We start from the raw sequence: 15,754 nt of genomic DNA on the forward strand, positions 1-15,754 counted from the left end.
CTGAGTAGAGTGTTGGAAGCCATTTTGTAGATGACATCGCCGAAATCGAGGATCGGTAGGATAGTTAGTTTTACTAGGGTAAGCTTGGCGGCGTGAGTGAAGGAGGCTTTGTTGCGGAATAGAAAGCCGACTCTTGATTTGATTTTCGATTGGAGATGTTTGATGTGAGTCTGGAAGGAGAGTTTGCAGTCTGCCAGACACCTAGGTACTTATAGATGTCCACATATTCAAGGTCGGAACCATCCAGGGTGGTGATGCTAGTCGGGCATGCGGGTGCAGGCAGCGATCGGTTGAAAAGCATACATTTGGTTTTACTCGCGTTTAAGAGCAGTTGGAGGCCACGGAAGGAGTGCTGTATGGCATTGAAGCTCGTTTGGAGGTTAGATAGCACAGTGTCCAATGACGGGCCGAAAGTATATAGAATGGTGTTGTCTGCGTAGAGGTGGATCAGGGAATCGCCCGCAGCAAGAGCAACATCATTGATATATACAGAGAAAAGAGTCGGCCGAGAATTGAACCCTGTGGCACCCCCATAGAGACTGCCAGAGGACCGGACAGCATGCCCTCCGATTTGACACACTGAACTCTGTCTGCAAAGTAATTGGTGAACCAGGCAAGGCAGTCATCCGAGAAACCGAGGCTATTGAGTCTGCCGATAAGAATATGGTGATTGACAGAGTCGAAAGCCTTGGCGAGGTCGATGAAGACGGCTGCACAGTACTGTCTTTTATCGATGGCGGTTATGATATCGTTTAGTACCTTGAGCGTGGCTGAGGTGCACCCGTGACCGGCTCGGAAACCAGATTGCACAGCGGAGAAGGTACTGTGGGATTCGAGATGGTCAGTGACCTGTTTGTTGACTTGGCTTTCGAAGACCTTAGATAGGCAGGGCAGGATGGATATAGGTCTATAGCAGTTTGGGTCCAGGGTGTCTCCCCCTTTGAAGAGGGGGGATGACTGCGGCAGCTTTCAATCCTTGGGGATCTCAGACGATATGAAAGAGAGGTTGAACAGGCTGGTAATAGGGGTTGCGACAATGGCGGCAGATAGTTTCAGAAATAGAGGTTCCAGATTGTCAAGCCCAGCTGATTTGTACGGGTCTAGGTTTTGCAGCTCTTTCAGAACATCTGCTATCTGGATTTGGGTAAAGGAGAACCTGGAGAGGCTTGGGCGAGGAGCTGCGGGGGGCGGAGCTGTTGGCCGAGGTTGGAGTAGCCAGGCGGAAGGCATGGCCAGCCGTTGAGAAGTGCTTATTGAAGCTTTCGATAATCGTGGATTTATCGGTGGAGACCGTGTTACTTAGCCTCAGTGCAGTGGGCAGCTGGGAGGAGGTGCTCTTGTTCTCCATGGACTTCACAGTGTCCCAGAACTTTTTGGAGTTGGAGCTACAGGATTCAAACTTCTGCCTGAAGAAGCTGGCCTTAGCTTTCCTGACTGACTGCGTGTATTGGTTCCTGACTTCCCTGAACAGTTGCATATCACGGGGGGCTATTCGATGCTATTGCAGTCCGCCACAGGATGTTTTTGTGCTGGTCGAGGGCAGTCAGGTCTGGAGTGAACCAAGGGCTGTATCTGTTCTTGGTTCTGCATTTTTTGAACGGAGCATGCTTATCTAAAATGGTGAGGAAGTTACTTTTAAAGAATTACCAGGCATCCTCAACTGACGGGATGAGGTCAATGTCCTTCCAGGATACCCGGGCCAGGTCGATTAGAAAGGCCTGCTCACAGAAGTGTTTTAGGGAGCGTTTGACAGTGATGAGGGGGTGGTCGTTTGACTGCGGCTCCGTGGCGGATACAGGCAATGAGGCAGTGATCGCTGAGATCCTGGTTGAAGACAGCGGAGGTGTATTTGGAGGGCCAGTTGGTCAGGATGACGTCTATGAGGGTGCCCTTGTTTACAGAGTTAGGGTTGTACCTGGTGGGTTCCTTGATGATTTGAGTGAGATTGAGGGCATCTAGCTTACATTGTAGGACTGCCGGGGTGTTAAGCATATCCCAGTTTAGGTCACCTAACAGAACAAACTCTGAAGCTAGATGGGGGGCGATCAACTCACAAATGGTGTCCAGGGCACAGCTGGGAGCTGAGGGTGGCCGGTAGCAGGCGGCAACAGTGAGAGACTTATTTCTGGAGAGGGTAATTTTCAAAATTAGTCTTTCGAACTGTTTGGGTATGGACCTGGAAAGTATGACATTACTTTGCAGGCTATCTCTGCAGTAGACTGCAACTCCGCCCCCTTTGGTAGTTCTATCTTGACGGAAGATGTTATAGTTGGGTATGGAAATCTCTGAATTTTTGGTGGCCTTCCTGAGCCAGGATTCAGACACGCCAGGATTAACTGACTTGCCTAGTTAAATAAAGGTAAAATTTAAAAAAAAAAAAAAAAAAAAAAAGGGGTTAAGGTTAGGGTTAAGGCTAAGAGTTAGGTTAAAGGGTTAGGGTTAGCTAACATAATAAGCAGTTGCAAAGTAGCTAAAAAGTAGTTAGTAGTTGCAGACCTCATTTCATTTTCGCCTTAAGTAACCTTCTGTCTTGTTTGGGTTTCCATTTACTATGTTTAGTCTATGAGACCAGCCTGGGTAAACAAGGTCATTCTTTTACTTGGTATGCACAGTGTGAGCACTCATTCAGGACTCTTTAAATGTATCTGTGCTCATATTTTCACCTTTTATAGTTAAACCTTGGGGAAATGATACATGGATTTAAGTCTGGAAAGAGCAGTCTTGCAGATGTACTGCACAAATACACACACATGGACACACATGCATGCACGCACAGAAATGGCATGCTCAACTAAGTGTACCAGTCTCTATTTATGTCAGGTAGATGGCAATGTTCTGCAGAGGAAATAAAGATAGCCTCCTCCATAATTATATTTTTATCCTCTCTTACTTCCTCTCTCTATGAATGATGGCATTCAATGTTATATTCAGTAACTCTGTCGATATGTGCCCCTCTCTCTCTCCCTCCCTTATCTCGTGCATCTCCCTCCTTTCCTACATGTCGCTCCAGAAGCACCAAACTGTATTAATAGTGAAAGCTACAGTAGGTCTGAATGACCTTGGTCTGTGTTCTTTAGGTGATTTGACCCTGTCGGTGCCAATGTGAACCACAGTCTATCTGATGTGGTTAGTGCAGACATGTAACCCCGGGACCAGGCCAGAGTGGGTGCAAAGCAGTGTGGTCCTGGGGTCTCACACACCTGCATGAATGATGGGGTCTACCATTCACTACGACCATGGCGAGAGGTCACTTTTTAACACAGGATTAAAGACAATGCTACAGACAACCTTTAATGCCACTAGGAAAAAATAATATACCACTATACTTTAGTGTCAGAGGTTACCTGGCATGGTGTAGTAAACCACCATTAGTTAACAGTGATGTACAATTAAACCTATGGGGAATCACATACAATACTAGCATTTGTATGAAGTATTGTATGATTACACAATACCATGATGACTTGCTAAACCATGCCTTATGCCTCTGTCTCAGCGTAAGAACCATGCTCACTGGTGGCTGACTGTCTCATACTGCTGAGACAGGTAAGGGGCAGAGGAGAGGAGAGGAAAGGAGAGGAGAAGTGAGGAAAGGAGATCAGAAGAGAGGAAAGGAAAAGAGGAGGAGACGAAAAGAGAAGAGAGAAGAGGGGAGGAAAGAGAAGAGAGGAAAAGAGAAGAGAAGAGAGGAGAGGAAAAGAGAGGAGAGGAAAAGAGAAGAGAGGCGCTGAGTGATTTTATTATCACCACTTCTAATCTAATAGAACCTTAGAGGACTTAAATCTGTGTCACGTTCTGACCTTAGTTCCTTTGTTTTGTCTTTGTTTTAGTATGATCAGGGCGTGAGTTGGGGTGGGCAGTCTGTTTGTTTTTCTATGTTGGTTTTTGTGTTCGGCCTGGTACGGCAAGGGACCATGGGCACAGGCTGGAGAATATCGCTGCCCCAAGGCTGAGCTGGAGGCAGCGAAAGCCGAGAGGCTCTGGTATGAGGAAGCAGCACGGCAGCGCGGCTGGAAGCCCGAGAGGCAGCCCCAAAAGTTATTGGGGGGGGGGGCACACGGGGAGTGTGGCGAAGGCAGGTAGGAGACCTGCGCCAACTTCCCGTGCTTACCGGAGAGAGAGAGGGACCAGGCAGGCACCGTGTTATGCTGTGAGGCATACGGTGTCCCCGGTGTGTGTGCATAGCCCGGTGCAGTACATCCCAGCTCCTCTACCAGCTCCTCGTATCGGCCGGGCTAGAGTGGGCATCGAGCCAGGTGCCATGAAGCTGGCTCAGCGCATCTGGCACTAGCCTTACGCATGGTGTCCCTGGTTCACCAGCACAGCCAAGTGCGGGTTATTCCACCTCACCGCACTGGCCTGGCTACGGGGAGCATTCAACCAGGTAAGGTTGGCCAGGCTCGGTGCTCGAGACCTCCTGTGTGCCTTACCTCCACGTACCAGCCCTCCGGTGGCAGCCCCCCGCACCAGGCCGTCTCTCCGTCTTCTCCCTACAGGTGCTCCCTTCTCTCTACAGGTGCTCCCATCTGTCCTGAGCTGCCAGAGTCTCCAGTCTGTCCTGAGCTGCCAGAGTCTCCCGTCTGTCCTGAGCTGCCAGAGTCTCCCGTCTGTCCTGAGCTGCCAGAGTCTCCCGTCTGTCCTGAGCTGCCAGAGTCTCCCGTCTGTCCTGAGCTGCCAGAGTCTCCCGTCTGTCCTGAGCTGCCAGAGTCTCCTGCCTGTTGGAACTGAGGGGCTCCTCACCACCAGTCCATCTCACTGCTAGTTGATGCCACACTTTCAGTGTAATGGCATAGTGTGTGTGAATGTTAATACATACAGTATACAGTACTGAGGCAATTTCAATATCTTTTTCATTCAGATGGTCTATATAGGCAGGAGGAGTTATTGTCTCATGTTCCTGACAATCTTCTGAGCCTCCATGTCAACGAGGACAGGCAGAAGCTAAATAAAACAAGGTCAGGAAATCCATAAATTATTCAAGTGCACTCTTTCATACATTTTCACTGTGATCTCTTAAGAGGTAAAAGAGCCATCCCTTGCCTCTCCCACGGCACTCTCAGCCACATGGAACTCCAACACACAGTCTCCGCCTCTCTTTCACAATCTAGTACATTATCCAGTTTACTCATCTTTATAGTCCTATTTTTTAATCTGTTACTTACTCATACAAATGTTTGTCACATTCTATGGAATGAAAAATGTGAGATTGTGAGAAATATGAGCTTTCTCCATCATAGTAACACAGAGAATCAGAATATTTGTTTTAAGTTGTGTGAGGTGATGCAGACAAGGGGAACAATGTTTAAACAGGCTTTGCTCAATTACAATTCAAGGCATATCTATTGTGTCCCCTGAAAGAGAGTTTGCCTCATTAGCAATTGCAAAATCCAGATCAACAGATTCACACAAAGTTTGTTTCCATTCCATAAAGCAACTGAGGGAAAACACAATTTCTACTGTGTGTACTACTTCAATGAAGAAGAAAAATTCAATTTTTGACAACTCAGTAAAGCATCAACTCCGTCATATTTCTGTTTAACGTCAACTCTGTCAGAGAGCTGAAAGTTGTAATAGAATGGTTGTTTTACTTGGCGTTTTCAAATTAATAATTTTACAGAGTTTAGAATTGTTTATATTGAACTTTTATTTTTAGGGGGGAAAATATGTTTGTTTTGAGAATACAGTGCATTCGAAAGTATTCAGACCCCTTGTGTTACCTATAAGCCTTATTCTAAAATTGATTAAATTGTTTTATTTAACCTGGGAAAGTCAGTTAAGAACAAATTCTTATTTACAATGACGGCCTACCCCGGCCAAACCCGGATGACGTTGGGCCAATTGTGCGCTGCCCTATGGGACTCCCAATCACGGCCGAATGTGATACAGCCTGGATTCAAACCAGGGACTGTAGTGATGCCTTAGACCGCTGTGCCACTCGGGAGCCTCTCCTACGCAATACCCCATGATGACAAAGCAAAAACAGGGTTTTAGAAATGTAGATATCACATGTACATACTTTTTTGGACCATTTACTCAATACTTGGTTGAAGCACCTTGGGCAGTGATTACAGCCTCAAGTCTTCTTGGGTATGATGCTACAAGCTTGGCATACCTGTATTTGGGGAGTTTCTACCATTCTTCTCTGCAGATCTTCTCAACCTCTGTCAGGTTTGATGGGGAGCATCGCTGCACAGCTATTTTCAGGTTTCTCCATAGATGTTTTATCGGTTTCAAGTCCGGGCTCTGGCTGGGCCACTCAAGAACATTCAGAGACTTGTCCCAAAACTACTCCTGCGTTGTCTTGGCTGTGTGCTTAGGGTCGTTGTCCTGTTGGAAGTTGAACCTTCGCAACAGTCGGAGGTCCTGAGCACTCTGGAGCAGGTTTTCATCAAGGATCTCTCTGTACATTGCTCCGTTCATCTTTCCCTCGATCCTGACTAGTCTCCCAGTCCCTGCCGCTGAAAAACATCCCCAACGCCATACCACCACCATGCTTCACCTTAGGGATGGTGCCGGGTTCCCTCTAGACGTGATGCTTGGCTTTCAGGTCAACGAGTTCAATCTTTGTTTCATCAGATCAGAGAATTTAGTTTCTCATGGTCTGAGATTCCTTTAGGGGCCTGTTGGCCAACTTCAAGCAGAATGTAATGTGCCTTTTACTGAGGAGAGGTTTCCGTCTGGCCACTCTACCATAAAGGCTGATTGATGGAGTGCTGCAGAGACGGTTGTCCTTCTGGAAGGTTCTCCTATCTCCACAGGGGAACTCTGGAGCTCAGTCAGAGTGATCATCAGGTTCTTGGTCACCTCCCTGCCCAAGGCCCTTCTCTCCCGATTGCTCAGTTTGGTCGGGCGGCCAGCACTAGGAAGAGTCTTTGTGGTTCCAAACTTCTTCCATTTAATAATGATGGAGTCCATTGTGTTCTTGGGGACCTTCAATGCTGCAGACATTTTTTGGTACCCTTCCCCAGATCTGTGCCTCGACACAATCCTGTCTTGGAGCTCTACGGATAATTCCTTCGATCTCATGGCTTGGCTTTTTCTCTGACATGCACTGTCAACTGTGGGACCTTATATAGACAGGTGTGTGCCTTTCCAAATCATGTCCAATCACTTGAATTTGCCACAGGTGTACTCCAGTCAAGTTGCAGAAATATCTCAAGGATGATCAATGGAAACAGAATGAACCTGAGCTCAATTTTGAGTCTCATAGCAAAGGGTCTAAATACTTAAGTATTTTTTTACATTTTTTAAATTTGCAAACATTTCTAAAAACCTGTTTTCACTTTGTCATTATGGAGTATTGTGTGTAGATTAATGAGGAAAAACATTTATTTAATCCATTTTAGAATAAGGCTTTAACGTAACAAAATGTGGAAAAAGTCAAGGGGTCTGAATGTTGTCAAATCTGTCAGTGGCTTGTCAACTCCGTCACTGGTGGCTAACCCCCTTAAGATCAATTTTCTTGTCAATATTCTGAAAAAATGATTGAATTACTGTTCTGCAACATATGCGTAATCTATTGAAGGATTTTCTGTGCTCAGCTTGAGGGATAATGTTTTCTTTAAATAAATAAATAAATGTTGTTTTATGTTTTAAATCTAGAAAAACATGCCAGAATGCTAACATAATTAGCCATGGAGCATTTAATAGTGCTATTAAAGAAAACACAAAGAAGTTTGGACATGTGTATTACATATTGAATAATCTAATGTTAGAATTAAACAATCAAGGCCTTTAAACACTTGGACAATAATTATAAAAAATAAATGCTTTTTATGGTGTCTGACGGAGTTGACATAAGTCCGTTTTAAGGTATTGTTTTTTCGCTTTATTCAACCCACCCTCCCTTCAACCACACAATATTTAATGACCCTAAACCCATCCGCGGACTGCAGGTTATGAGTCAACCTCACTAGCATGTAATTCAATCTTGTAGTGTATTTGAGGTTTAAAAAGGCTTCTAAAGTTTGTAATTTCCACTTTAAAATGTCAAACTTGATTTGCCCTAATGAAAAATGTATCAACCCCTACAAATGTATTAAATTATAATCCACATAGTAATTCACATTTCTGTTGCTGCAGGATTATTTTCCTGCTGTAGCAAACTGCTCAAATGAAGACCCTACATCTGTAGAAACATACGTGTTTCACTGCACCTGTGAAAACATCTGTAAGTATGTTTACCGGACCAATAAACGTTGATTTGATCAAAATATATATTTCAAATATTGTTCACATTAAGGAAAATATTTCTGAAAAAAAGTTGAGATTGTCCAGTCTTTCAAGATTCTCCGAGCTGATGATTGGAAGGGGATCACTTAACAAACTGATTTCCAGCCTCCACATCAACCAAGAGATGATATAATAGGCAACCTAACCAAAGACACCCTCCTCACTGTCCCTCACCATTAGACTGGACACCCCTATCCCGCCCAGGCGGGGGCACACATAGTTCCACACCTCAATGCTCCCACGTCGGATCTTCTGGCCCACAGCCAGCTCCAGGAAGAAGAGCGAGATGCCGATGAGGATGAGGAGGATGAAGTATGGGACGAGGTAGGCACCTGAAAGTGGTCAAAGTGTTCCTGCTATATTCCTTATAATCGACTATTAGGTACATGAGTAGTATTACAGTAATAAGAATTGTGGAAAATGTGGAAAACCTTCCCTTTGAACCTCCCCTGTTGAATCAATGAGAGACTTAATATTTACTGTTCTCTGAGCTGTTTCTAGAACACTAATTGCACTTAATTGTGTCTCATTACAAAGGCTGTGGGGAAGGGGAGAGGTAGACAGACTGGGTGACAGACAGACAAACCCTATAGTTGGTGGTCATGAAATATCAGGCCCACTCAGTGGGAGAGGCCAGAGTTCTGTGCCTCAGGAAACGATGGTGTCTGTCTGTTTGTACTTGACAGTTCTGCATCACTTCAATATGCAATAGCTTTTTGTTTGCCGACAGCTTCGAAAATGTTATATATTACTCTCTCACCCCGGGGGGGGGGGGTCGTCTAAATTTGGTTCTTCCCAGCTTAATCCAGGAGAGGCTTAATCAGGATGCTACTGTGTTTGATGTGCAGTGGGTGAGTCATCAACAGTAAGATGCAAAGGCTTACGCTGGAGCACTATCACTAATACTCATCCTTCAGGAATGCCAGTTACATAGCCCAGATCTCATAATGGATTGAATATTACAGCACACAAAAAACAAGGTCCTAGAATGAAGGAAGACAGAAAGAAGTACAATCAATCATGTACATAGAATGTAGTTCAGGAAAGGAAATGTAAATCCTGCATGCTGCTCTTGGCCCCGAGCCAAAGTGTCCTCAGATCAGTTGACACACACTGTCCTCATTTAGCCAGATCCAATCAATCACAGGCTATCTGAACTTGGGTCAACTCACAGCCCTGATATACTGTATAGCATGCTCACTGAGGTAAAGATGTGTGCAATCCGAGAGAGAGGTAAATAAGGAGAGAGAGGAAAAGGGCAGGAGGCCCAGGCGTTAACCACTCAACACCATTTAATGTGGCTGTAAATGGCTGTCAGGAGGCAAATTAGGGGTTGAAAGATGGCTGTCCTTCTGGGCACACGACCAGGCTGCTTGGTTATAGGAGTCTTTAAATCCTGCCTATTAGCAATATATCGGAAGAGAGGGCATGTGAAAGACAACCCAGTGAGCACTATCCATGCCCATGTCCATGGATGTTTCTTTTGGACCAGACTAGATTTAGCCCAGACATAGACGTCTATGATGGTTCAGATTTGGTCCGGACCGGAAGTGATTTGGCTGAAATATTATTGGGCACAGACAACAGCACAAAGCTCAAAGAAGGTAGAAACAACAATACATCACACATTAGCAGCCACAACTGTCAGTAAAAGTGTCCATGATTGAGTCTTTGAATTAAGAAATTGAGTTAAAACTGTCCAGTTTGAGTGTTTGTTGCAGCTCGTTCCAGTCGGTAACTGCAACAAACTGAAAAGAGGAGCGACCCAGGGATGTGCGTGCTTTGGGGACCTTTAACAGAATGTGACTGGCAGAACGGGTGTAGTATGTGGAGGATGAGGGCTGCAGTTGATATCTCAGATAGGGCGGAGTGAGGCCTAAGAGGGTTTTATAAATAAGCATCAACCAGTGGGTCTTGCGACGGGTATACAGAGATGACCAGTTTACAGAAGAATATAGAGTGCAGTGATGTGTCTTATAAGGAGAAACTTTGTGACGGGGCAGGGGAAACGACTCACGGCTGGGATGGTGTTCTTCGGCTTGCAAGCCTCCCCTTTTTTTCTACAAACACAACGATGGTCATTATGGTCAAACAGTTCTATTTTTGTTTCCTCAGACCAGAGGACATTGCTCCAAAAAGTACAATCTTTGTCCCCATGTGCAGTTGCAAACCGTAGTATGGCTTTTTTATGGCGGTTTTGGAGCAGTGACTTCTTCCTTGCTGTGCGGCCTTTCAGGTTATGTCGATATAGGACTCGTTTTACTATGGCTATAGATACTTTTGTACTTGTTTCCTCCAGCATCTTCATAAGGTCATTTGCTGTTGTTCTGGGATTGATTTGCACTTTTCACACCAAAGTACATTCATCTCCAGGAGATGTTTGTACAGATGAACATAGTTCCTTCAGACGTTTGGAAATTGCTCCCAAGGATGAACCAGACTTGTGGAGGTCTACCATTTTTCCTGAGGTCTTGGCTGATTTATTTTGATTTTCCCATGATGTCAAGCAAAGAGGCACTGAGTTTGAAGGTAGGCCTTGAAATACACCCACAGGTACATCTCCAATTGACTCAAATTATGTCAATTAGCCTATCAGAAGCTTCTAAATCCATGACATCATTATCTGGAATTTTCCAAGCAGTTTTAAAGGCACAGACAACTAAGTGTATGTAAACTTCTGACCCACTCGAATTGTGATTCAGTGAAATAATAAGTGAAATAATCTGTTTGTAAACAATTGTTAGAAAAATTACCTTTGTCATGCACACAGTAGAAGTCCTAACCGACTTGTCAAAACTGTAGTTCATTAACAAGAAATTTGTGGACCAGTTGCAAAACGAGTTTTAATGACTCCAACCTAAGTGTCTGAATATTTATGAAAATGTGATATTTCAGTTTTTTTTATTTTAAAAACCCGCTATTGCTATTGTGTGTAGATTGAGGAGAAAAAAACATAATTGAATCCATTTTAGAATAAGGCTGTAACGTAACAAAATGTGTAAAAAGTCAAGGGGTCTGAATACTTTCCGAATGCACTGTATATTTAGAGTGGTGTTTGTGGAGCTGTGCTCCCCTCTTGGCAGCCCAGTCTGACTGTGATGGCTGGCCAGTGTAGCTGTCATGTTGTTCTTTCAGTCTGGGTCACTGAGTAGCCAGGTGAGTAAACACTGAGCACAGGTAAAATCCTAGAGGAAAACTTGGCTCAGTCTGCTTTCCACCAGACACTGAGAGATGATTTCACCTTTCAGCAGGCCAATAACCGAAAATATGATTTATATTTGTTCTTCTACAGTTCTACTTAGAAACACTTCATGTACTTCTTTTAAAAAATGTCAGCGTAGAGCCCTGAACTATAATAACAAGTAAGCCATATCACTCAGCATTTTGTGGCAGGGCACGCACTTTGTTGATTCTTGATGTTCAGTTGTAGAACTGTTCATCTGTTTTTACTATTGGATATACATAGTTTTGTCATGACTTTGCCCTGTTGGGTGAAGTTCATTAAAAAAAACTTTCCCTCTTTCCCCCCACAGGTTTATGATGCCCCCACCCCCCATAAATACCTTTCCCCCTTCTCTCTCCACTCTACAAAAATTGACTTATGAAAATCTATTGTTACCAGAGAGAGACTTTGCAATACAGTAACATCAAAAGTTTGGGTATGGAACAATATTTCTGTAATCCAACCAGTTGAAAGTATCCGTTGGTACTTAAAACATTAATATTAAAGAATATTTGTCACGTTCTGACCTTTATTTCCTTTGTTTTGTCTTTATTTAGTATGGTCAGGGCGTGAGTTGGGGTGGGCACTCTATGTTCGTGTTTATATGTTTTTTCTATTTCTGTGTTTGGCCTGATACGGTTCTCAATCAGAGGCAGCTGTTTATCGTTGTCCCTGATTGAGAACCATATTTAGGTAGCCTGGGTTTCACTGTTGGTTTGTGGGTGTTTGTTTCCTGTGTCAGTGCCACACTGGACTGTTTCGGTTTGGTTTAGTTCATGTGATCGTTTATTGTTTTGTATTTCATAGTGTTCAGGCTTTTCTTATTAAAATCGTCATGGACACTTACCACGCTGCGTATTGGTCCGATCCTTGCTACACCTCTTCAGGCAAGGAGGAGGAAATCTGCCGTTACAATATTAACTAAGACAAAATCATTTATAACTGAATTTTCCCAGTATAATATAGGTTCAGCAAATCCCCTTCATGTTTGGGATACCTTTAAATGTACCTTCAGGGGTCATTCAATTCAATATTCATAAATCATTTTAAAAAAGCAGTTTCTGCCTAAAGAAACAAGGGAAATCCATGAACTAAAAGTACAGGTAGCTAGCAATAAAAACGATACTACAAAATAAGTTAGAGGAAAAACAACAAACTTGAGGAACTTATTCAAGAACGATCTAATGTAATCTACTACAAAAACCAAGCAAAATGGATGGAATATGGAGAAAAATGCACAAAATTCTTCCTGAATCGTCAATACAAGAACACTAACAAAAATAATTTGCAGAAACTTGTTACTGAAGACAGAGTCATCTATGATTCTCTGAATGATATTTTAAAAGAGGAAGCTAATTATTTTAGGCAGATGTTCTCTTTTCCGTCTCATCTCCCACTGAATGAAGATTACGGTAAGGAATTCTTTCCAAATAATATACAAAATTTAAAATTAACAAATATACAGAAAGATCAGTACGAAGGCCAAATTAGAGGGAGAACTTTTTGAGGCTATTAAATCCTTTCAGTCTGGAAAAACCCCAGGGCTTGATGGCATACCGGTAGAGGTATATTAAGTATGTTTTTATATACTAAAAGCTCCATTGTTAGATTGTTTTAACTACTCCTATAGAAATGGTAGTCTGTCAGGTACTCAGCAGGAAGATCTGATTTCTCTATTATTAAAACAAGACCCAGATGGCAAATATAAAGACCCGGTCGATCTAAAAAACTGGAGGCCCCTTACACATCAATGTTGTGATGCAAAAATACTAGCGAAATGCATAGCACTCAGAATTAAAAGGGTTTCACCAGGTATTGTTCATCCTAATCAGACAGGTTTTTTATATGGATGATACATTGGAGATAAAATATAAAACATCAAGACACATATAAAAAGCCAGGAACGGTATTTATAGCGGATTTTGAAAAGGCATTTGATAAAGTAATACATGTAATAGTGCCAGACATAGTGCACACAAACATAAAGTAGGCATTGCTGTTATGATTTCAGTTGTTCTTCATGTCCTTTGTTTTAAATGTATTATTTTGTAGTATATATTTTTTTCATTGTTGTTTGCTGTTTTCTTCTGTCTTTTCCTTTTTTCTCTGTAGTTCATTCTCTTGTTATTGGTGCGTTGGGGGTTCTTGGGGGTGGGGAATGGAATTAATTGTATTTTTTATTATTTTTCTTCGGGGGGGACTGTGGGAGGGCTCTCGAATGGTTGAGGGGCAGCTATTGGGGAACTGTGGGGGATCTTGGAGGGTTCGGGTTTCACAAGATTGTGATCATGAAAAAGGAAACTATGACATATATTTTATGTCACTATCATGCACACGCACCCTCACACATAAGGATGGCAGGTCCTAATCCAGGCACTTGTCATCTCCCGTCTGGATTACTGCAACTCGCTGTTGGCTGGGCTCCCTGCCTGTGCCATTAAACCCCTACAACTCATCCAGAACGCCGCAGCCCGTCTGGTGTTCAACCTTCCCAAGTTCTCTCACGTCACCCCGCTCCTCCGCTCTCTCCACTGGCTTCCAGTTGAAGCTCGCATCCGCTACAAGACCATGGTGCTTGCCTACGGAGCTGTGAGGGGAACGGCACCTCAGTACCTCCAGGCTCTGAATCAGGCCCTACACCCAAACAAGGGCACTGCGTTCATCCACCTCTGGCCTGCTTGCCTCCCTACCACTGAGGAAGTACAGTTCCCGCTCAGCCCAGTCAAAACTGTTCGCTGCTCTGGCCCCCCAATGGTGGAACAAACTCCCTCACGACGCCAGGACAGGGGAGTCAATCACCACCTTCCGGAGATACCTGAAACAACCACCTCTTTAAGGAATACCTAGGATAGGATGAAGTAATCCCTCTCACCCCCTTAAAAGATTTAGATGCACTACTGTTCCACTGGATGTCATAAGGTGAATGCACCAATTTGTAAGTCGCTCTGGATAAGAGCGTCTGCTAAATGACTTAAATGTAAATGTAAATGCTCTGTTGCGGAAAGACTGATACATGTTTGATAGTGTCATGATGCTGTATTGTTTGTCCTTCATGTTCTAATACTTTAATGTTACCCCTTCCTTGTGTTTTTTAAATAAATAATTATAAAAAATAAATAATCTATATATATTTTTTAAAGAATATGATGTCAGATCAGTTGTCTCAGACATTATTACTGATGACAGGACAACATAAATTGTATATTGGAAAGTCTACACATTCTAGTTATCAGATTCACATGGAATTGTTGTGCAATTTAAATGTTTAAATATGAAACTATTTGTGAAAAGATTCAATTTAATTTTAGCCTTCTAAATGAGAGAATTGTTTTCATAAGTAAACTATGCTCACTCAGTGGCCACGCCCAAGTGAGCAGACATTGGTTGGAGAGGGATGAAACAAGCCCTTCTCTTCTCCAGTATTGTAACGATTGTCTTCCTCTTCTGATGAGGAATACGATGGACGGGACCAATGCACAGCGTGGTAAATGTTCATGTTACTTTATTAGAACAAAAACAAAATAACAAAGAGAGTGAAACGAAAACGAAACAGTCCTGTAAGGTGCAGCAACACAAAACAGGAAACAACTACCCACAACCCATAGTGGGAAAACAGGCTGCCTAAGTACAGTGGGACAAAAAAGTATTTAGTCAGCCACCAATTGTGCAAGTTCTCCCACTTAACAAGATGAGAGGCCTGTAATGTTCATCAAAGGTACACTTCAACTATGGCAGACAAAATGAGAAAAAAAATCCAGAAAATCACATTGTAGGATTTTTAATGAATTTATTTGCAAATTATGGTGGAAAATAAGTATTTGTTCACCTAAAAACAAGCAAGATTTCTGGCTCTCACAGACCTGTAACTTCTTCTTTAAGAGGCTCCTCTGTCCTCCACTCGTTACCTGTATTAATGGCACCTGCTTGAACTAGTTATCAGTATAAAAGACACCTGTCCACAACCTCAAACAGTCACACTCCAAACTCCACTATGACCAAGACCAAAGAGCTGTCAAAGGACACCAGAAACAAAATTGTAGACCTGCACCAGGCTGGGAAGACTGAATCTGCAATAGGTAAGCAGCTTGGTTTGAAGAAATCAACTGTGGGAGCAATTATTAGGAAATGGAAGACATACAAGACCACTGATACTCTCCCTCGATCTGGGGCTCCACGCAAGATCTCACCCCGTGGGGTCAAAATTATCACAAGAACGGTGAGCAAAAATCCCAGAACAACACGGGGGGACCTAGTGAATGACCTGCAGAGAGCTGGGACCAAAGTAACAAAGCCTACCAT

At 43.3% G+C, this 15,754-nt stretch overlaps 1 long non-coding RNA gene across 1 annotated transcript in view; it reads left to right on the forward strand.

Moving 5' to 3' along the window:
* LOC135560170 (uncharacterized) overlaps positions 1–13,583 on the forward strand; it is a 16,432-nt gene extending 2,849 nt beyond the window's left edge. Inside the window, exons 2-3 of the long non-coding RNA XR_010458734.1 lie at positions 8,083–8,170; positions 8,413–13,583. This is a non-coding gene — a long non-coding RNA (uncharacterized LOC135560170). The remainder of the gene's footprint in view (positions 1–8,082; positions 8,171–8,412) is intronic.
* The last annotated feature ends 2,171 nt before the right edge of the window (positions 13,584–15,754 follow it).

The sequence above is a fragment of the Oncorhynchus nerka genome, linkage group LG2 (assembly GCF_034236695.1).
Source record: "Oncorhynchus nerka isolate Pitt River linkage group LG2, Oner_Uvic_2.0, whole genome shotgun sequence".
Taxonomy (NCBI): domain Eukaryota; kingdom Metazoa; phylum Chordata; class Actinopteri; order Salmoniformes; family Salmonidae; genus Oncorhynchus; species Oncorhynchus nerka.